This window comes from Carassius auratus, chromosome 10, assembly GCF_003368295.1.
Source record: "Carassius auratus strain Wakin chromosome 10, ASM336829v1, whole genome shotgun sequence".
NCBI classification, from domain to species: Eukaryota; Metazoa; Chordata; class Actinopteri; order Cypriniformes; family Cyprinidae; genus Carassius; species Carassius auratus.
This window is the reverse complement of record NC_039252.1, coordinates 8,982,551-9,005,125: the sequence shown is the minus strand read 5'-3', so window position 1 is coordinate 9,005,125 and position 22,575 is coordinate 8,982,551. Positions and strand designations below refer to the sequence as shown.

The following is a 22,575-nucleotide window of genomic DNA, read 5'->3' as shown; positions in this document are numbered from 1 at the left end:
TGCTGCGCTACATTATATATTATTAAACTAAGTAATTAGAACAACAACAGTATACATTAAGTGAAAGTTACATGACATTCAGCCAAGTATGGTGACCCATACTCAGAATTCGTGCTCTGCATTTAACCCATTCAAAGTGCACACACACAGAGCAGTGAACACACACACACACACACACACACAATGAACACACACCCGGAGCTGTGGGCAGCCATTTATGCTGTGGCATCCAGGGAGCAGTTGGGGGTTGGATGCCTTGCTCAAGGCCACCTAAGTTGTGTTATTGCCGGCCTGAGATTCGAACCCACAACCCTAGGGTTAGGAGTCAAACTTTTATTTATGCTAATGTGTTACCCAGTGACATGTACCGGTCACAGGCTGAAGATTTGAAAATGAAGGCAATTCCGAGTCGACTTTTTCTTTTGAGAGGCAATATCTTTATTTATCTTATGTTAACTTTGCAGATTATTTACATTGAAGGATAGCTACCTCACAAACTACAAAATAGATTTTTTTTCGAAAACCCATATAACCTGCTCTTTAAATGTGTGTAACTTTTATTTTGCCTTAAGATCAAAGTGCCTCTCAGGCTGATGTGAAGAAACCTCAAGAGACAAGTGCTGTGGTCCTGGAGAACCTTCCAGAAGATGTTAACCAAGACGTTTTGACTCTTTTGGTGGAGAATATCAGCGGACTTTCTGAAAATGACTATAGAATGGAATTAATACCAGGATTAAGAAAAGCAGTTGTGACCTTCAAAAACCCCAGTGGTAAGTTTTATATTTATACTTTTTTATTATTATTTAGACATTTTATTTGGTCAAGTTTTGTTTTGGTCAAATATTAATTGAGCTTAATATTGATTACATAACACCTTAGTTTTACATGTTACAATTTAAAATTAAGAGTTTTTATAATATGACTCTTTTAATATGAGCTTTATTTTTGCTGGTAAACAGTATAAAAACTTTTCTTATTATGACTTGATTGAATGTGGCTCACACATTCTGTAAAATATTATTTCTTACAGCTGCAGAAAAGTTTCTTCAGGACAGCAGGACACATGAAAAGTTTAAGAAGAAGAATCTGAGGGCCTGTGCACTGGAGAGAAGCACATGTGTGCGAGTGGAGGATCTTCCAGCTGAGGCCAACAACAACAAGATGCTGCTGGAACTGTATTTTGAGAAATTGGGTGGTCCAGTAGAAGAAGTTATCACAATTCCAGCAGAACAAGCAGCCATTATTATTTTTTAAGGAGGAAGAAGGTAAATATATGTGAAATAGCTGGCACTATTTGCTGTTAAAGATTTAGATTTAGTAAAACTTTTTACTGCTGTTTGTCAGTGTCGATGCATTGATTCACTGCACCTCCAACTTTCCAGCCAAACAGAGAATTTTGAAGCAAGAGACTTACATCTGTGATGTTCCAGTCAAGATATATCCTTACTTTAAATCACTGGATACAGTCTTGTATGGTGGCAATAGGCCACAATTGAAGCTGCCTGAACCCCGTTACAGTCAGTGTACATTCTGCCATCAGAGAGTTCATCCTGAAGAAAGGACAGATTTCCTCCATTAAAGACCACATGAGCTCACACTTCTGCCAAATAAACATGGACAAACCTGAAGTTTTGCTCTGTCCTGATCCAGCATTACTGAAACAGAAACACGATGCCATTGATGGCTGGAGCAAGAATGCAGTTGATGCCTTCAAGAAAATTATCTCAAACTACACAACATCTGAGTGGCCCATGTCACACCCCCTTTTATTTAATGTGGAAATTAATATTAAGAAAGTAGTGAAAGATCAGGTTTTAATAGACATGGATGCCTCTAAAGGTGTGCTGACACTGGCAGGAATGACCCATGAGATAACTGGGACTGAAACCCATCATAGAGAAGTTTTTGGAGAGAGGGAACAAATCAACTGGAGAGAGAGAAAAACAGTGTGACAGAGGACATGGAGATTTCTCCTGCCATGTACTCTCTGCTTGAACAAGATGGCCTTGAAAACTGTTTATCCACATCTGCAAATTGACTACAACAAAAAGATGAACAGACTTATTTTATCAGGTCTTCATACAGAAAACTCTTGCCTTCAAAAATTGGGTCCTTGAGAAGAAAATAAACATGAAACAGAAGTCCTTACAGATTAACTATTCAGTCCTAGAATTTCTGAGATCAGTGGACTGTGATGAAATGTCCAGAGATCTCTTCATATCTCATGGAATAACTGCTGTCTACACAATCGAAAATAGAGATGTCGTTGTGATTGGGAAGCACAGAAAGAGCACTTAAAGAGGCGGAGAAGAGGATTAATACAGTTCTCACAACCAAAGTCCTTGTTGTAGAAGATCAGGGTATCCTTCAAATGCCGGAGTGGCTGGATCTCAAGAAACAACTGGAGAATATGTTCAGTACACTCAAAAAGATATCTGTGTTGATAAACCTTTCCAAAAAGAGAGACAAAGTATTAGTGACTGGATTCAGAAAACCTGTAATGGAGGTCAGTGAGAACTTAGGATGTTTCATTGAGAAACACACTAGAATCTTAGAAAAAGTTCATGTCAAATCACACGCTGTGGTTGATTTCATTAAAGACAGAAAATCACAAGACTGGCAGCATTTCATTGAGTCTAATGAGGTGAAAGTGAGTTTTTGATTCAATGGGACCCTTGATCGAACTGTCTGGAGAGCGTGCATTTGTCCAACCAGCTGTGACTTTCTTTAAATGTTTAGCAGATGCTCTCTGCACGGACACACTGATAATTAAAAAGGCAGGAGCAAAGAAGTACTTCATGGAGCAGGGTAAAATGATGCTCTCAATGCTGTTGAAGGAAAAGGATTTTTGGTTGTTCATCAGGAAGATAATACACTAGAAAAGGAGGAAGATGAATTTACTGAAGGTAGTTTTGAAGATATTTACCAGGTCTCTTGTGAGGTTAAAATACCAGGTGGAGTAACTGTTACTGTCAGGAAGGCAGACATTTGCAAGATCAGTGTTGATGCTGTGGTCAATGCTGCTAATGAAGATCTGAAGCACACTGGTGGTGTAGCTTTAGCACTTCTTCAAGCTGCTGGACCAAGTCTGCAGCAATATTTGTGATCTACACACAGAAGTAAATGGGCCTCTGAAGCCTGGAGATGCCTTCATCACTGATGCTGGCCGTCTTCCCTGTAAAATATGTGGTGCACGCTGTTGGACCTCGTTTTAGTGATTCAGACAGACATACTACTGTGCAACGCCTGAAACGTGCTGTGAGGGAAAGTCTGAACCAAGCTTCAAGGAAAAACTGCTCTTCCATTGCAATACCAGTTATTAGCTCAGGGATATTTGGTTGTCCTCTTGATCTTTGCACTGAAACAATCGCCAAGGAGGTGCATGACTACATTGATGATCATAACCACAGAGGGCCCAGAAGCACATTAACTAAGATTCACTTCGTTGATAATAATGACGGTACTGTGAATGCCATGACTCAAGCTGTCAGAAAGGTGTTTGCTGCTTATAACCTCAAAATAACTTTCCCTCATCAAACCAAACCTCGTGGGTATAGTAACAATGGATCAGGCTATCGTGGTCGTAGTCGTGGTCATGGCTGTGACCGTGGTCATGTCCATGGGAATGGCCGTGGTCATGGACACTATGGCCAAAGAAACCAAGAGTTTAAAGGTTCCAAAGGTCGTGGTAATAGAGTCTCTGAAGGAAAAGCACACTGGAAAAGAGATCCCACAAACTCTGGTGGCAAACCAGATATATCTGAGGGACTGAGTGTTCTGGACACCAAAAACTGCACAGGATGGACTAAAAATCATTCTGAGCAAAGGGAGCATCCAGGATGCACATGTAAGTATCATAGTTACTTTTTAAAAAAATCCATAAAATGAAGAAAAGGGGAAAGAAAAAAATATCTAAGAATAAAGTTTTAACTGCTAATGTGCTTTTTCTGTACCAGCATACATTCATATTGTTTGTGGTAATCGTAGTATGTCCAATTCATTCAAAAGAAGTGTCTCCTGTTTTCTTCTACAGGCTGATGTCATTGTAAACACTATATCGGAGGACTTGGACCTCAGAAAAGGTGCTGTCTCCAGAGCTCTCCTCCAGACTGCTGGTCATCATCTCCAGTCAGAAATCACAAGAGCTGCTCACTCAAAGAATGTGAATTATGGTGAAATGCTCATCACAAATGGTTATAATCTGAAATGTCAAAAAGTCTTCCATGTGGTTTGCCCGTTTTGGAAGCAAGGCTCAAAAGATGAGGTGAGAAAAAATTACAATACACAGGGCCAGATTTACTAACAGCTTGCGCAAGCGCAAACCGCCTTTTGGCATTAAAATAGTACTGTCAGTATTTACTAAACACAGTGAAGAATTAGCACTTAAAAGGCATGGGCACAGCTATTGTCGTGCCTGATGGCGACGGCCGGCTCTGCCCACAACAAGCTCTGTTTGTGTTGTGCTCATCGAATTCTGGTATTTATTAGGGGTGCTCCGATCACGATCGGCCGATCGTTATGCGCATTTCGTCAGTAAAGCCGGTTATCTAATCAGCGGTTAATTCCATCAGGTGCGTGATTTCACATAGAGCAGCTATTACTACACAGAACCGTTGTTAATAGAGAAGATGCGCAAATCCACTTCATTTTCAGCGTTTTTTGCGCATCTTCTCAGTTAACATCGGCTCTGTGTAGTAATAGCTGCTCTATGTGAAATCACGCACCTGATGGAATTAACCGCTGATTAGATAACCGGCTTTACTGACGAGATGCGCATTAACGATCGGCCGATCGTGATCGGAGCACCTCTAGTATTTATGCCATTATTTAATAACCCCCAAAAGTATGGTAATTTGTGCTGCTCTTGGTAGATTGCACAGATCATTATGGAAATTATATGGCTGCATCTGTGTTCTTTAATGTGTGCATTGTCAGTAAATCACACACAGAATTTTCCCGTCCCATCTGTGCTTTTCTGGTGCTCTACTGCTAATTTGTCCAGTTTAGTACATCTGACCCAAAATTTTAATTTACAGTTGTCATTGACTGTGTTAATGCTGGCTCATTTTAAGATTAAAGGTGCAATATGTAATATTTACAAAAATCTTTTGACCGAAATGCAATATAATATACATAACTATGTTTTCAGAGGTGCACCTTACTTAATGAACCGTTAGATTTTTATCACCTTAGATTGAGCAATTTCTATCTACATACGTTGTGGGTCCCCTTACATGGAAGTCGCCAACATGTTTGTACAGTAGCACTGAACACAATTATGAACATGTACATTAATATTCGCAATAACATTGATTTATTGAATAATTAAGCAAATATAATTATATTTGATTTACCTTTGTAAAGAAATCTCATTACACTCTGCTGTCTTTACCGATGACCTAGCTTCTCTAAAGGGAGGGGTGAGCGGGGGACATTGGTTGCAATTTGCAATATCACCTCTAGATGCAAAATTTACACACTGCACCTTTAAATGATATGCCAAATGTGCCTCATATCATATGTAAGCACTACTTAATTATTTAGTTGGTACTTTTTTTAAAAGACAGATAATAAACAGATAATATATATATTTATTTACATTTTAAAAGGTACTCGCTCAGATCATTAGAAATTGCCTGAAAAAAGCAGAAAGCTGGAGAATGGCTTCAGTCGTCTTCCCGGCTATTGGGACTGGGAAACTTGGCTTTCCTAAAGATCTGGTGGCCAGAATCATTCTGAAAGAAGTCCAGGATTTTAAGCCTACAAACGTCCGAAAGGTAACTGTGATTGTGCACCCTTCTGACAGGGAGAGTGTAGAGGTGAGTGTGAAAACTAGAATCCAGAACCATAAAAACACAACCAATATTTTTTAGCTATAAACTTTTCAAATAAACTTTCATAGTTGTGAATGTCAGTGTTGTCTATATTTCTGTGCTTTATCATTAGTGCTTCACCGGTGTCTTTAGACATGGGATTCAGGGTCCCATCACAAAGGAAGTACATCGACATGTCATGCCGAAAATAAATAGTTCTGGCATGTCAGCTCAGACCTCTGGTAACACTTTCTTATTTGATGTTGATTACACTTATTTTTGTAAAATACAGTACATTTTGTTAAAATATTTGTTCTAATAACAAATATATCCAAATTTCACAGAATATAGGAGTGACACATATTTTTATATTTTTCTTTAGAGCTTGTTGGCAGTGTCTCCTCTCCCTCTCTCGGGGTCCACATTATGAAGCTGGGTCAAGTGACTCTGGAGGTTTCTTCAGGAGACATAACTAAAGAAAAAACTGATGCCATTGTCAACTCCTCAAATAAGACATTTTCTCTGAAAGCAGGTTCATTAATCTTCTCCTATATTATCTGACTTGTTTCAATGAATATAAGTTTCATTTACAATGTTTTTCCTGTTCAAAGAGTCTTATAAATTAACAGTAAATTTCTCTTTGTAATCCAGGAGTATCCAAGGCCATTTTAGATGCTGCTGGAGTAAAAGTGGAACAAGAATGCTCTCAGATTGGTTTGTGTTCCTTAAATTTACGGTTCATTCTTGTTGATGTACTTTAACTTTTTGAATACATCAATCTTTGGCATATGCTTCAAATAAGAACTAAGGAGCTTAAGATGTTTTTGGTAAACATGTTTTTCCAATAGTGAGATCATCAAACATAGAGCAGACAGAGATTGTGACCTCAGCCGGGCGGCTTCCATGTGGAAACATCATCCATGTTATTGGACGTAATAGTCCATCTGACATTAAGGATGTTGTTATGTCTGTTCTGAAGTTATGCGAGTCACGTCATATTACTTCTGTTGCCTTCCCAGCTCTTGGCACTGGTAAGAAACTTATATATGTATTTATTTATACTTAATTGCATTAAGAGTTTTGCTTATGTACCTACTGTACAATTAGTTAATAAATTATTTTTACTAAGGTTTTATTGTATTTATTTATTTTTTAGTAGGGGGTGGGGGGGGGTTGTTGTGTTAGGAATTATTCACTATTCAGTTCTTTTATGTATTTATTTGTTTACTCTAACCCTTTAGGTCAGGCTGGTGCAAATCCAGCTGATGTTGCAGATGCAATGGTTGATGCAGTTGTCTACTTTGTAAAGAAAAAGAAACCGGTGCATGTAAGGCTTGTGAAGTTTCTTATATTCCAGACGAACATGGTGGCAGACTTCCACCAAAGCATGATCAGAAGATCTGGTGAGAAAATGGGGAAAGGCCTTACCAAATATAATGGTCAGTAATACATACATACATACATACATACATCCCATCCATTCTTATTTTTTTTTAAATGTAGTAATTTATCCTTCACTGTTTTTGTTGAAATGTTTTACCCATTAAATGTTCACCCGGATAAAAAGACTCTTTCGGAGGGGAAAGAGCAGACTCTCCTGCAAATGAAGAGTTTGTGATGGTAAGAGAAGATATTGAGCCAGCTGTGTTTCAGCTCTGTGGGGAGACACCAAAGGACCTGAGTGAAGCCAGGGACATGATCAACAGCATGATATTGCGGGAGCATGTGACCATCCCAATCCATGATCCAGCCATTGCTCATTTCACCAAAGAGGATGGAGAAACACTGAACGCCATGCAGAGGGAGCTCACAGTCAGTGTCCGGCTTGAGAAGAAAGGCCAAGACTCTGTCATCACACTGGAGGGTCTGACAAGAGACGTTCACACTGCAGACAGTCGTATTCAAGACATGATCAGAAAGGTGGAAAGAAAGGAAAAATGAAGAAGTAAGGCTTTTATAATAAGAAATGTGGTTAAGTGGCAATATCAGGAAAATGGACAAAGCGTCAAAAACTTTGATATGTTGACCAATTATGATCTGGAAAAGGCCTTTCAGAAGAAACAGCCTTCAGTGAGAATCACGATCAGTAATGAAGGATATGAGGCTGATTTAGTTCTCAAAGAGGCCACAAGAGGGAGATTGAGAATTCAGTTAAAAAGAGTAGAACTGGAAGGTCAGTTAGTTCATTTTATAATTAAGACATTGACTAGAGGCATCATGTAAAAAGTTGAGGTACTCAAGTTTGAGGCTTTCCTTTCCTTTTCTTTTTTGCAGCTCAAAGCTATTTTACATTAAACTTGATATAATAAACTGAACGTTTATTCTTCTCTTTAGGTTGAAAGAGTCCAGATCACTGCACTTTGGAGATACTACATGATCAAATAGGTTTGACTGGAAGATAAAAACAACAAAAACAATAAAACTTCTGTTGCATTGAACTTGCCCTGATGACAGATCAGATCAACCATCACAACTTCGCTAGCATGAATAGTATCAGTCAAATTTAGTATAAACTGTTTGTAGGAGCCATGTACATATTTTCCTGTGCACCAGAGTTACACACACACATACACACACACACACACACACACACACAATAAGATATTTAATCTCATGGTCCCTAATACCTAATCAGCAGTTGTTTGTTTACATATATTGAAGTATTGTCATACAAGGAAAATAGTTTGTGCTGATCATATACAGGGATTATGTATCTGTGAAATAAATAAGCACAATTAATGAAATTAGAACCCATTATGCAACAGTAAAATAACTTTACTGAATCAGGATGGTAAATTCTCATTCTTTTCTACATTTTGTAAACATCTTAAATTAATATTTTCTCTGGCTGTTTCAGTATTTATGTGCAGATACAAAAAAAAAAAAAGGTAAAAATTGTTTTTATTAGTTCTAAGTGCAAGAAAGTATTGAGTTCTTGCCTTGTAGAAAAATTTAATAGTTTTCCATTATAGTTTTTCTCACTCGCTTCGGTACATTTCTAAGATCACAGCTGAAATTCTCAAAACTACTTTCTTAATCTTCTCACTTGTGCATATCATAGCAATTTCTCATTATTTTTAAACAAATTGACATTCATATAGTTGATTATGAACAATTGTCTGCTGTGTGTTGCATAATCAATTGCTTATGTCATGTTGATCAAAATATATTATACTGGTTCTCTGTTGAACTTAACCCCAAAGCCATTAATTCATTGCCTAAGTCATTAAATGCAAAACGGTTGACCTAGTTGTAATAATTGTAATCATATATGCATTTTTAATGTGTCCTGAAATGTTGAATTGCACAATTCAATCTTGATTTTCACTAATCAAGGGTAATGTAAAGCAAAAGGTGAATCGCATTGCAACAAAAATATTACCAATTTATGATTATGTACGTCTTAGAGTTTCGATTAAAATGAAACGATCTGTATTTTCAAAGTATGACATTATATATACTGTATATATATACTGTATATATATATATTATACAGTATATATATAATGTTGTATTTTCAAAGTATGACATAATATATACATATAAAACAGTTTATTATATTAAAGTTATATTCAACCTGATGAATGTCTAAGGATGCTCTGAATGTAAGTGAAATGAGACTGTCTGAAGAAAAAGAGTAGTATTAGTGTACAGAACAGCTTTGGACTGTACACTTGGACTGTTGGAGACAGATATGGTTTTATTTCTATATTATTGTATTATCTGCAAACAGTTATTGACTGTTGTAAAGCTTATAGCACTCAATTATTCAGAATCAGATTTAAAAATAAATATATTTAAATCTAAGCTGTGACTGATAATCTGGTAAGTGACTCACAAAAGATTACAAGTGAATCGGTAGACTGATGTTTGCTAAAATGATGTGGCACAGCCCTAACTAGAAGGGGGTGTTGAATACGAGGGTATGATGAACTGCACTGACTCACAAGTAATTTCCTCATTGACCAGAAAGATCACAATGGATAAATATCCTTATCCGCTTATTGTAAAGGTAGATTGGGGGCCTGTACGAAGACCCTACAAGTGTGAAAAATAGACTTCTAAAAAAAAAAAAATCTCAGGGAGGAGACTGTGCCATGCAATATAATGACGGGAACAAATCCGTATTATAATTATTATTTGCTGAACCTAATAGAAGACTAACATAATACGTTTTAGCTGGTTATGGTAATTTCACTGTAAACTTAAAAAATTGCACACACCTTTGTCTTAAATGGTTGTTGTTTAGAACCTGTAAAATGTTTCAGATTAATGTTTTTGTAATTTTGTCAAAATTTTCATTTACTGTAGATTACACATTTTAATGTTTTTATTACTTTGTATTGATGCAAGTTAAAAAAATAAAATAATTTCTGCTATTATTCTAGCTACTATTCTAAATTCGGTTATAGCTACTATTTCTGAAACTGAACCAAAACGAAGAAACGAAAGTGAAAATAAGCAGAGGGGGTGTGATCATCTATATATACACTGACTGCAAGTAATTTGCACATTGACCAGAAAGAACACGATGGAGGAACATCATTATCCCGTCATTGTCGAGGGAGACTGGGGGCCGGCAAAAAATATGAAAAATAAACTTCAGATTCATTTTCAGAGTAAGAAAAAATCTCAGGGAGGAGATTGCGTCATACAATATAATGACGGGAGTAACTATGCTACGATTCTGTTCAAATCATCTCACAGTAAGTGCTAAACACAAAACACATTTAAAGTCATTTCAGGTTCAAATACAAAGTGCAACAAACTTAAGTAGTTGTCATATATTTAAAAAAAATATTATAAAGAAGTTAATACTTAGACTAGTTAAAAAATGTGCAGCCTAATTAAAAAAAAAGAAAAGAAAAAAGACCATGTACAGTTGAAACTCCTTAAATAAATGTGGGCTACCAGTGATTTTTGCTCATTGGTGTTTTGGAATCCTCTAATTAAAATATATAACAGTTTCAAGAGGTAAGGATTTAACTTCTCTCTCTTCCACATTTAATAACTGTGACTGTAAAACTGAATACTAATAGTCTTCTATCTGTAATCTTTAATCTGCTCTTTATAAGTAAGGGACAATGGCTTCCCTCCGTGTTGTGCATTTAAAATCCTTTAATAAGGGCAATTAATGTGCATCAATATATAGCATATATTGCATATATTGTATATATTGCAGTATATTGAAAAAATATATATTAATTCAATTTTAATGGACACACAAAATGTTGCAGAACTTACTGTGTTGTTCTTTGTTTTGACGTATTGTGATGTATCTGAACAAATCTGAGTTTGTTTTTAAGTCCGAGATGAAGTACTCTCAAAGGCAGAACACATTATTAACATTGACAATCAACAAATCAAGCTGAAAGTGTACAAACCCAGTGATGCAGAGGAACATACAGACAGCACTGGACCAAAAGTGAGTAGAATGTTTACTAAATGCAGAATTAGGACCACAATGCCTTTAATAAAAATGTTTAGACTGCATGAAGTAACTCTATATTAAGAGAATGATCATTAAAATTATAATTCAGTTTTACGAATTTTGAAATATGGCTGTCATTTCTCTATATTGTTTGAAAGCCTGTAGAGAGTAGAAAGAACAAAAACTATACTTGTTAAATTGCCCATATACATAATTGTAAATTATTTACATCTGTGTGATTTCAGACAGAGCAGGCATGTGGATATCAGGAACCAAGTAAGTAAATCATCTGAACTTTGGTCTCTTACTGCATGTAATCTTTATTGGTTAGGTTGTGGTCCCATAACCGCTGCTGTGCTTGTTAGTACATTGATTTTAAGTAGTAAAGATATCAGTTAGGTACAGATTGATAGAAAACACTATTTTGTTTATTACCTGTAACTGACACGCCTAGCTGACATTACAACAAATAATTTGCACACATGCTGTATGTCCCTTTTATTTTGCCTTAAAGATCGAAGTGAATCAAGTGCTGTGGTCCTGGAGAACCTTCCAGATGATGTTAAACAAGTTGTTTTGACTCTTCTGGTGGAGAACATCAGCGGTCTTTCTGTAAATGACTTTAGCATGGAATTAATACCAGAATTAAGAAAAGCTGTTGTGACTTTTATAAATCCCAATGGTAAGTTGCTCTACTACTATAAAATATACATTTAAAGTACATGGATTTTCCTTTATGAAAAAGTATATACTTCAAGTTTATCTTACTATGTATACTTAAGTAAGGTTCAAATATATTTTTAAGTATACTTTATGTAGCAAGTATACAAATATCTGTGTTCTAGTAGTAAACTTGTAAGTGCACTGTTTAAATACTCCTTGGGACTAAATTGGCCCACTTTAAAGTGTACAGTGGGTACTGAAAGTATTCAGGTCCCCTTAAATGTTACACTCTTTGTTATATTGCAACCATTTGCTAAAATCATTTAAGGTCACTTTTTTTCCTCAATAATGTACACACAGCACCTCACATTGACAGAAAAACACAGAATTTTTGCAGATTTATATATATATATATATATATATATATATATATATATATATGTATATATATATATATATATGTATATGTATATATATATATATATATATATATATATATATATATATATATATATATATATATATATATATATATATATATATATATATATATATATATAAATACTTAATTCAGGTGCTGTCCATTTCTTCTAATCATCCTTGAGATGGTTCTACACCTTCATTTATGTCCAGCTGTGTTTGATTATAATGATTGGACTTGATTAGGAAAGCCACACACCTGTCTATATAAGACCTTACAGCTCACAGTGCATGTCAGAGCAAATGAGAATCATGAGGTCAAAGGAACTGCCTGAAGAGCTCAGAGACAGAATTGTGGCAAGGCACAGATCTGGCCTAGGTTAAACTTAAGGTTCCTAAGAGCACAGTGTTTTTGGCCTCCATAATTCCTTAAATGGAAGACGTTTGGGATGACCAGAACCCTTCCTAGAGCTGGCTGTCTGGCCAAACTGAGCTATTGGGGGAGAAGAGCCTTGATAAGAGAGGTAAAGAAGAACCCAAAGATGACTGTGGCTGAGCTCCAGAGATGTGGTCGGGAGGTGGGAGAAAGTTGTAGTAAGTCAACCATCACTGCAGCCCTCCACCAGTCGGGGCTTTATGGCAGAGTGGCCCACCGGACGCCTCTCCTCAGTACAAGACACATGAAAGCCTGCATAGAGTTCGCTAAAAAACACCTGAAGGACTCTCTGGTCTGATGGGCCTTAATACTAAGCAGTATGTGTGGTTAAAACCAGGCACTGCTTATCACCTGTCCAATACAGTTGCTGTGGGGGTGTTTTTCAGCTGCAGGGACAGGACGACTGGTTGCAATTGAGGGAAAGATGAATGCGGCCAAGTACAGGGATATCCTGGACAAAAAACCTTCTCCAGAGTCCTCAGGACCTCAGACTGGGCCGAAGGTTCACCTTCCAACAAGACAATGACTTTAAGCACACAGCTAAAATAACGAACGAGTGGCTTCACAACAACTCTGTGACTGTTCTTGAATGGCCCAGCCAGAGCCCTGACTTAAACTCAATTGATCTGCAATTAGGAATGGCAGAGTATCCCCAAATCCAGGTGTGAAAAACTTGTTGCATCTTTTCCAAAAAGACTCATGGCTGTATTAGATCAAAAGGGTGCTTCTACTAAATACTGAGCAAAGGGCCTGAATACTTAGGACCATGTGATATTTCAGGTTTTCTTTTTTAAATGTCAAAAATTCAGTGTTTTTCGGTCAATATGGGGTGCTGTGTGTACATTAATGAGTAAAAAAAAAAAAAGAACTTGAATGATTTTAGCAAATGGCTGCAATATAGAAAAGTGAAAATTTTAAGGGAGTCTGAATACTTTTCGTACCCACTGTATAAAAGTATACTCTTATGTATAACTGTAGCAAACTTTTTTACCTAACTAGTTTACCTTGTTTGTATTGCAATTATACTAAAAGTGAAAAAAGGTATACTGATAGTTTACTAATTAAATACTTTGTACACTTTGAAGTATAGTCCCATTAAACTACTAGTCTAGTAGTTTTATACTGCAAGTATACTCATTAGTTTTCTTTAGGTGAACTTTACATTATTTACTACTATATCCCTTATGACCTGATTTAGGTTTTAATTTATATATATTTTGTAAGTTAACAATTTACATTTTTTTTTTTTTACCCAAAAAGTCATAATGTAGATTATATATCTCAAACCATGATCTAAATCGTCAATGCACAAGGCTAAGATTTAAACAATGACACTGGGGAAAGTAAACAAATGTGATTTGTGATATTGATATAGTTGTATGTTGCTGTTTTATGACTTGGTTAAATAGGTCTTGGAAAATTCTTTAAAATTTTATTTCTTCCAGCTGCAGAAAAGTTTCTTCAGGACAGCAAGACACATGAAAAGTTTAAGCAGTATAATCTGAGGGCCCGTGCACTGGAGAGAAGCACATGTGTGCGAGTGGAGGATCTTCCAGCTGAGGCCAAAAATGATAAGATGCTGCTGGAACTGTATTTTGAGAAACAGGGCGGTCCAGTAGAAGAAGTTATCACAATTCCATTAGAACAAGCAGCCATGATTACTTTTAAAGGGGAAGAAGGTAAATACATCTACAACTGCTGATAGTATTTGCATTTACAGTTCCAGATTTGCTAACCCTTGACTAATTTTGTGAACAGCAATGTTTTCATTTATTGCACCTGTAACTTTTATTATTTTTCAGCCAAAAAGAGAGTTTTGGAGCAAGAGACTAAAATCTGTGATGTTCCAGTCAAGATATATCCCTACTTTAAATCACTGGATACAGTCTTGTATGGTGGCAACAGACCACAACTGAAGCTGCCTGAACCCGTTACAGTCAGTGTACATTCTGCCATCAGAGAGTTCATCCTCAAGAAAGGACAGATTTCCTCCATTAAAGACCAGATGAGCTCACACTTCTGCCAAATAAACATGGGCAAACCTGAAGTTTTGCTCAGTCCTGATCCAGCATTACTGAAACGGAAAGGAATTACCAGAAGACACATTGATGGCTGGAGTAAGAATGCGATTGATGCCTTCAAGAAAATGATCTCAAACTACACAATATCTGAGTGGTCCATGTCACATGCCTTGTGGTCAAAAGTAGAGAGTGATATTAAGAAAGTAGTGAAAGATCAGGTTTTAATAGACTTGGATACTTCTAAAGGTGTGCTGACACTGGCAGGAATGATCCATAAGATAACTGGACTGAAACCCATCATAGAGAAGTTTTTGGAGAGAGGAACAAATCAACTGGAGAGAGAGAAGAACAGTGTGACAGAGGACATGGAGATTTCTCCTGCCATGTACTCTCTGCTTGAACAAGATGGCCTGAAAACTGTTCATCCACATTTGCAAATTGACTACAACAAAAAGATGAACAGATTAGTTTTATCAGGTCTTCATACAGAAACTCTTGCCTTCAAAAATTGGGTCCTTGAGAAGAAAATAAATATAAAACAGAAGTCCTTACAGATTAACCGTTCAATCCTGGAGTACCTTAGATCAGTGGACTGTGATGAAATTTCCAGAGATCTATTTATATCTCATGGAATAACTGCTGTCTACACAATCGAAAATGGAGATATTGTTCTGATTGGAAGCACAGATAGAGGACTTAATGAGGCAGAGAAGAGGATTAATATGCTTCTTACAACCAAAGACCTCACCGTAGAAGATCAGTGTGTCCTTCAAATGCCAGCGTGGCAGGATCTTAAAAAACAATTGCAAGAATTGTTCAATACTTCCAAAAAGACATGTGTGATTATACATTTATCTAAACAGAGAGACAAAGTTATGGTGACTGGATTCAGAGAAATAGTGATGGAGGTCAGTGAGAATTTAAGATGTTTCATTGAGAAACACACTAGAATTGAAGAAACTGTTCGTGTCAAATCACATGCAGCGGTTGTATTCATACAAGTCCACAAATCACAAGACTGGCAGCACCTTATTAAATCTGATGAGGTGAAAGTCCTTTTTGATTCAAAGAGACCCCGGATCAAACTGTCCGGAGAGCGTACATTTGTTCAGCCAGCTATGACTCTGTTTAAAAGGCTGGCAGATGCTCTCTACACAGACACACTGATAATTAAAAAGGCAGGAGCAAAGAAGTACTTCATGGAGCAGGGTAAAATGATGCTCTCGATGTGGTTGAAGGAAAAAAGATTTGTGGTGGTTCTTCAGGAAGATGACATGCTGGAAGAGGATGGTGATTTATTTCAAGATACAGTTGATGGTTTACCTAAAAAATTTAGCAAGAAAAAAAAAAACTGAGTTACTTCTACCTTTTTTTGTTTGTCTTTAGGGCCTCGTGGTCGAGTCTTCACTTCTTCTCTTGGTGTGCGTGCTATGCAAGTACAAGGATGGAATCAAAGCATGATCAGAAGATTTGGTAAGAAAGTATAGAAAGATAAACATGTGCCTACCGAATTAAAGGTAATTTAAAGAATAATAAAAGTATGCTAATTCCAATATTTTTTTGGGCCGGGGGGGGGGTTTTTTTTGGTTGGTGAAGAAATTGAGCCAGCTGTGTTTCAGCTGTGTGGGGAGACACCAGAGGACCTGGGTGAAGCTAGGGACATGATCAACAGCATGATATTACAGGAGCATGTGACCATCCCAATCCATGATCCAGCCATTGCTCATTTCACCAAAGAGGATGGAGAAACACTGAACGCCATGCAGAGGGAGCTCACAGTCAGTGTCCGACTTGAGAAGAAAGGCCAAGACTCTGTCATCACACTGGAGGGTCTGACAAGAGATGTTCACACTGCAGACAGTCGTATTCAAGACATGATCAGAAAGGTGGAAAGAAAGGAAAAACTAAGATGTGAGGAATTTTCCAACAGGAGTGTGGTTAAGTGCCAGTATCAGGAGAATAGACAAAGTGCTACAAACTTTGACATGTTGACTAATTATCACCTGGAACGGGCCTTTCAGAAGAGACGGTCTACAGTGAGAATGAAGATTAACAATAATGAATATAAGCCTGATTTAGTTCTCAAAGAGGCCACAAGACGAGATCATGGCCCTTTGCCCTCACACTGGGAGGACATGAAAGGACAGCCAGTTGTTCTTGTAAATCTCACAGCAGGCTCAAAGGAATATGCAGATGTGGAGAAAGAGTTCAGTAGAACCAATCTAACCTATAACATCATTGAAGTAAGACTAAACTAAAGATAAATCTATTCTTTAGTTTTGAAAGGTTCTGCTCTGAAACTAATGTTTACATAAAAGTAAATATTTATTTTTGCTTTAGATTGAAAGAGTCCAGAACAGTGCACTTTGGAAAAGCTACATGATTAAAAAGGAGGAACTGGAAGACAAAAACAAGCATAAAAACAACGAAAAGCTTCTCTTTCATGGAACTGGCCCTGATAAGACCGATCAGATCAACCATCACGGCTTCAATCGCAGCTTCGCTGGCATGCATGGTATCAGTCAGATTCAGTATTAACTTTATTTGTTTTTTGTTTTTTTCACTTGTATTTTATATCAATAGTATTTTGTTCTTGTCCTGTTTTTAGGAGCTATGTATGGGAATGGTACATATTTTGCTGTGGACCCAAGTTATTCAGCCCAAGGTTACTCTAAACCTGATTTCAAAGGACACAAACGCATGTACCTCGCCAGGGTTCTTGTTGGTGACTTTACTCAAGGAAAACCAGGCCTTCCTGTCCCTCCTGCGAAGAGCTCTAGTAGTGCTGATCTCTATAACAGTGTGACTGATAACATGACCAACCCATCCATGTTTGTGATCTTCAATGATGTACAGGCTTACCCAGAATACCTAATCACTTTCCAGCAGGGCAGGGCTGGGGCATATATTGATCACAGGAAAAAATTCCATTTAGCCCATAATTTCTCACTGTGAATTTAAATTTTTGGGTCAATTATTCTTTAAAAATTAGCTATACAATTTGTAAAAGGTTTTCACCTAATTTATGTAAGATACTAAGACCGATGTGTAACCAGGCTCTTACAGAATTAAAATTTTCAATAAAATTAAAATCAAAATTATATATATATATATATATATATATATATATATATATATATATATATATTATAACTTAACACATAAAGAAAACAACCTCTATAAAAGTGACATATATATTTCCAAATATTTAATATGGTGTAATAATAGAAACAAGCATCTCCCTAGTTTTGCATAAAACAGTCCACCACTCGACCAGCCCACCAGGAAAGTCCTGATTGCCAGAACATGCCTGGCTTAATTTATGATAACTCTGTTTCTATCAACTGTTTTTGATTCATTGTACATTGACTTAGTGAACATGAACGCACTGGTATATAACATACACGTATGTAATATTTACTGGCTGAACTTAAAATTATTAAAGATAATTTAGTCTTTTCTTAGTGGAAGAGTGCTGAATCATCTCACAGCAAGAACTGGCAAATCTGGTGCAGTCCATAAGGATGAGGATTATGGGGTTCATTGTTACATTTTTGTTTGTAAAATGTCTGTGGAACTTGTTTAGTGTGTCTCAGATATTTGCAATTGTAAAGAAATAAGCTTACAGTAAAGTAAGTTAAAAGTGAGAGAACATTTCTTTATTTTCTTTGGAAGAAAGAAAGAAAGAAAGAAAGAAAGAAAGAAAGAAAGAAAGAAAGAAAGAAAGAAAGAAAGAAAGAAAGAAAGAAAGAAAGAAAGAAAGAAAGAATGAATGAATGAATGAATGAATGAGCCTAATAATACAAAGAGCAAAAGTATATTTTCAAAAAGTGGACCTTTTTGCAGTTTTTCTCCATCGTTTGTATTTAATTATGAGGTTCAAATACTGAAATATGTTGCGTTTTATTATTATAACCATGGCCATAGCCAGGCTTTGAAAATTAGTGAGGTCCAGGGAGTTTCTATAATAACCCCCTTATTATAGAATTGTGATATAATAACCCCTATAAATTCAACTAATTATATTTTTCTAACACTTGAAAAGAGACAGAAATGTAGATGTTTTTGGAGGGATGCTCTTTTTAAATCATGCCCTGTTTATTGCATCAAAGTTTGTGAACATACATATTACCCACCAAACGTGTTTTTTGCATAGTCAAGATTATAAAAGACAATTCTTAACTTTTTGATTATTTACTTCATTTACATTGAAAATAAATACTTTTCTGATGTGATTTGAAATTTGAAAAGGGAGAAAAAATAACGCCAAAAGGCAGATACGAACCCGTGTTGATCACATCAATGACACAATTTATCTTCTGCGCCACTGGAACTTAGTTAAAAGTAGGTGTAGGGAGGGTTTTATTGTCCCACTAAGGTGACATCCATTAAATTACACTCAATAAGTTAGTATTGCATTCTGTTTTATAATGTACTACAATACTGAGGTGCAGATAATTGCCACTATTTGAAGTAAGTAGCCTAGTATAAACAGCAGAAAATCCTGCTATTTGAATAGAGTATACATAGAATCTATTGATATTTGCACTTAGTGTAAATAGCATATCACAAAAAAATTCTCCTATTTGCACTTAGTGTAAATAGCCGCTCACTTTTTTGATAACTGCCAGACTAATGCAGGGCGAAGGAATGTTGCCAGATTTTCTATTAAAATAAACAAAAACCTATAAATAAATAAAATGGACTGAAATTATTTCAGATATTTTGGAAATTATAAAGATATCGCTGACCCTAAACCTCAACTTCCTACTTTATTAACTTTCTAAAGTGTTAAATTAAGTGAAAAAAAAAACAAGTAAAAAAACCAATATAAAAGCTGGATCTGACAACATAGATGCTGCGTCTCGCGCTCTCGCTCTCAACTCTCTGAAGACTCGTTCACTTCGGAAGCGTCTCGCAGCGATTATTTTCATACCACGGACGCTAAACATTCTGAATTATACACGCAGACATTCATATGAGGAGTTTAGCAGAAAATGAGTCAATCAGAGAACAATTTTTTTTTTCCGAACATTAACAATTTACCGAGGTCCGGACCTCGGTGACCTCATAGCTGGCTACGGCCATGATTATAACAACAACTTTATTTAATAATATAATTAAAAATATAATAAATATGTAATATAGAAGGCATACAGATAATTAGCCAATTGTCTATAATTGGCTTTCTAGCCAACGTGCTACATATATGGTAATTAAATGGCTTTCCTGAGGTAAATGTTATGTGACATAATTGTTCTCCAGCAGTTTTATTGACCTCTTTGGGCACTGAAAAAAACTGATTGATCGATATGAGGAGGGATATTAATTTATGTATCTTTCAACATTGTTCATTCGTGTATATATTTACTATTAGCTAGAGATGATCCTGACACTATAGGGATCTGTCACGTCATATTTACAAGCGGCAAAACTTATTACTTGAATTTTGTAATAAAATTGACAGAATCTGAGTGCTTAGATTATTTTTTATAAAATAAGTAACCTGCTCTGTCTTGTCTGTCGATCTCCGTGTCCTCTATGCTTTGCGATTTTACTTTGCCTGAGAAATTTGGCCGGTATTGGCCAATGAAAAAAGTTGATATTGCACAGCCAATATCACTGAATAAAGTGAAAGTGAAGTGACATTCAGCCAAGTATGGTGACCCATACTCAGAATTTGTGCTCTGCATTTAACCCATCCGAAATGCACACACACAGAGCAGTGAACACACACACGCACACTGTGAGCACACACCCGGAGCAGTGGGCAGCCATTTATGCTCCGGCGCCCGGGGAGCAGTTGGGGGTTCGATGCCTTGCTCAAGGGCACCTAAGTCGTGGTATTGAAGGTGGAGAGAGAACTGTACATGCACTCCCCCCACCCACAATTCCGTCCGGCCCGAGACTAGAACCCACAACCCTTCGATTGGGAGTCCAACCCTCTAACCATTAGGCCATGACTTCCCCATGAATTTCCTACTATGTTTTATTATTCTAATTACACTACGCTTATATGGCTATTGTATTGTAGACTATTGAGTGGAAAAAATAGAGAAATCCTTTTAATAATAATAATAACACCCCCCCCCCCATCATCATTCAGAGCCGATGCATGAAAAAAAAAGCTTAAATCTGGACCATTGGCAAGTGAAGGGGGGGGGGGGGATTCGGATGTGGGTGTGTTGAAAATGGTCTGACACGGAAACAAAAGTGAAAATAAGATGCGCATGATCAACTACACTGACACCAAATTCATTTCCTCGTTGACAATGATCACGATGGACGAATATCCCATCATTGTAGAGGGAAACTGGGAGTTTGAACACGTTAAAAGTTTGAAAAATAAACTTCAGATTCATTTTCAGAGTAAAAAGAAATCTCAGGGAGGAGACTGCGTCGTGAAATATAATGACAAGAGCAACTCTGCTACGATTCTGTTCAAATCGTCTGACAGTAAGTGCTGAAAACAAAATCATTTTATGTTAACAAATAACATATTTTTTATAGTATTTATTTTTTATTTATCTAGTAATGCAATCAATATGTGGAGAGACATTTTAAATACAAATCGCGACAAACTCAAGAACACCGTGTCTACACCAGACACGTTAAGCGACCGTTGCAAATCATTTAAACTTGGTGTCAGTAATGTCAGGGATTCGTCGTGTCCATTTTAGACAGCATTACTGATTACAGTGGTTTAGATTTAATTTTGTCGCGTCCTGTGTAGACACGGTGTAAGTTAGAAGGCTACTATAGCCTATAGACTCCTCTATCATTAATACATTTATTGTACTGTTTTGTGTTGTCCTTGTTTGTGTGATGCATCTGAATAAATCTGATTGTTTAATTTTAAGTTCGAGATGACGTGCTCTCAAAGGCAGAACACATTATTACCATTGACAATCAACAAATCAAGCTGAAAGTGTACAAACCCAGCAATGTAGAGGAACAGATAGACAACACTGGACAACAAGTGAGTAGACTTGTTAGAGTTAGTAAAATGAATAAGACCACACTACTTTTACAGGCAAACCATGCTCTGTAAATAAAACCATTAAAGTGAAAGTGAAAGTGACGTGACATACAGCAAAGTATGGTGACCCATACTCGGAATTCGTGCTCTGCATTTAACCCATCCAAATTGCACACACACCGTGAACACACACCCGGAGCAGTGATTGCAATTTTAATGCAATTAGATTTCAATAAAGGGTTAGTTCACCCAAAATGGGGGAGTCGTGGCCTAGTGGTCAGAGAGTTTGACTCCTAATCCTAGGGTTGTGGGTTCGAATCTTGGGCCGGCAAAACCATGATTTAGGTGCCCTTGAGCTGCAGCATAAATGGCTGCCCACTGCTCTGGGTGTGTCTTCACTGCTGTGTGTGTGCACTTTGGATGTGTTAAATGCAGAGCAAGAATTCTGAGTATGAGTCACCATACTTGGCTGAACGTCACTTCACTCACTTTTTAAATTGTGTTTTACTCGGTGCATATGACTTTCTTCTTTAAGAAGAATTCAATCGGAATTAAATTAAAAATGGTCCTGGCTCTTACAAGGGATATTATTGCAGTGGGTGGGTGTTTTTTTTTTTTTTTTCAACTGTCCACAAGGCACCAAATAAAGTGCACACATCCATAATAAAATATGCCTCACACAGCTCTGGGGGATGAATACCTCCTGTAGCGAATCAATGTTTTTTTGTAAGGAAAAGATCCATATTTCAAATGTAATAAACTCTTCTCTCTCACTTCATCTAACTGTGGTACGTGGAAGCCGTTCCAGCGGA

At 36.7% G+C, this 22,575-nt stretch overlaps 1 pseudogene; it reads left to right on the top strand.

Annotated features, from left to right (window-relative positions):
• The window catches only part of LOC113109467 (poly [ADP-ribose] polymerase 14-like), an 18,330-nt pseudogene extending 591 nt beyond the window's left edge, over positions 1-17,739 (top strand).
• Positions 17,740-22,575: the final 4,836 nt, after the last annotated feature.